The sequence below is a fragment of the Porites lutea genome, chromosome 11 (genome assembly GCF_958299795.1).
Source record: "Porites lutea chromosome 11, jaPorLute2.1, whole genome shotgun sequence".
Classification (NCBI taxonomy): domain Eukaryota; kingdom Metazoa; phylum Cnidaria; class Anthozoa; order Scleractinia; family Poritidae; genus Porites; species Porites lutea.
In genome coordinates, this window is record NC_133211.1 from 27,863,607 (window position 1) to 27,865,620 (window position 2,014).

At 37.0% G+C, this 2,014-nt stretch overlaps 1 pseudogene; it reads right to left on the reverse strand.

Annotated features, from left to right (window-relative positions):
* LOC140953397 (uncharacterized) overlaps positions 1 to 105 on the reverse strand; it is a 4,941-nt pseudogene extending 4,836 nt beyond the window's left edge.
* Positions 106 to 2,014: the final 1,909 nt, after the last annotated feature.

Sequence of the window (2,014 nt, forward strand, 5' to 3'; positions counted from 1 at the left end):
TTTAAATGGTTTTCACTTTGCTCTTTCTGCTCTACGTCTCCTGGGATTTGAGGAGTACTAGCTATATGTAAATCTTGGTTTGATGAGGCTAACAGATTAGCATATTGTGATTCACTCCCTATTGTATGTATATTAACGCAATTTTGAATAGGTTTGAACTTGAACTTGCCAATAAAAGACACCACGTTACCACTTTTAGGATTTTGTCGCCAATTCTGTTTTAAACATAGTCTCTCCAACGGAGTGCTTCGTTGGAAAGACTGCCAAATGCTTTAAAGCAGTGATATTCTTGATGAGGAAAAATCATTTTACTAAGCCAGTGTAGTTTTTATTAATTATTTCCAAGCTAGAACAATATCATTTCAACATTTGACTCAAGCAATTTGCCGCAGTGTACAAATAAAGTTTAAGTTGCTCCTTTACATGATTTTCGCTCAGTGTGTTTGATACCAAGGTGCTTGCTCTGGCTTTTTAACCGATCTGCTAATCAGTTGGAAAATTTGAAGTGTGCTGATTATGTTAAACTTACAGTAGTTTTTAACTTGTTCGTTATTCTGGGAAAAGTAGTTCATTAAGTCTTTATGTGAGTCCTTAAGGAGGGTTCGAAGACCAAAAAAATATTTGAGCAATGAACAACCTGGGGTTATTACGTGGAACCAGAGGAAGTCATTAATTGTACGGACAATTTAGGCTGAAGGTGTAGAATTAATGTAACCTGATCAGTTTGAGAGAGGTGTGGGTGGAACGTTTAGCAGAATTTTACACCAATACAAAAATACCCCAAATTTTATTTTTACCCACCCTCCCCCTTCTCAAAAAGAAGCTTGCAGAATGTTACATTAATACAAAACCCAAAATTTCATTTACACCCACCCTCCCCCTCCTAATAAAAAAAGAAGCATCGTGACTACGTGAAGTGAATTAGAATGATCTGTAATAATCCATTATATATTCGAGGCGTATAGCACGTTTTTCAACAATAAAAGGTTATTGCCGTACCTTTTTTGTTCAACTATAAAGAAGGTGTGATGTAAGAAACCCAAGATCAACTGACCAACTGACTCAATAACCGGCACGGAAGGTTATGCAGTCGAACCCCGCTTGGACTCCCGCTTAATACAGACACCTCTCGTTATTACGGACAGTTCGCTTTGTCCCTGGGGAAAGGGCTAGAAAGCCCTTATATTTTCTCAAAATTCGACCCGCTTAATACTGCGGACACCTTGTTAATACGCGCACTTTCTATATGTTTCTATGGCCCCATCAGTTTCCGTGTTAACGAGGTTTGACTTTACTTGCATGTCACCTTGTTCCTCTGGGCAATAATTCTAAGACCAATTTTGGTGGACTTTAGAGTGAAATCAAAACATGAACACACTTGAGTGCACTCGTAAATTTCTCACGCACTCACGCGACAACTCATGACTTCCTCTTTCAAAAACACGTAGCAAACTTAAAAGATAAATTCACTTCTAATTCAAAGAAAAATCTCCGTAGTCTGAGCTGTTACATCAATTAATGATATCTCAACTCGAGCCAAGTACTGTTACAGAATTGAGATTGAGGATACAAAATAATACTCTTCAACGTGAGTAGGAACGTAACATTTTAGTACACTATGATGAATTTTAAATAGGCCTTTACACAAATACTACGTAAAATTGCCTAAATATCTTTCCGGAAATTCTCCAAAAAATGTCTAAATATCCCAAAAAATTTTCTAAATATCTCGAAAAATCCTCTAAATGTCTCTAAATATCTCGTATTTTTGTTTTAAAATCTTCTTAACTACTCTAAATCGACTGCTTATGAAGAGCTACTTAAAACTGTACATATCAAAGTTTGGAACACGGACGCATGGAACAAGCACTGATACTCGTATACAATAGCATTTATAACCAGGCACCGAACTACATTCGGGAAATGTTTTTACTGCGAAGCAATGGTTACAGCCTACGGGGCCATCTTAAGGTTGTTCTTCCAAGACCGACCTCATCTTATATGCAACATTCTT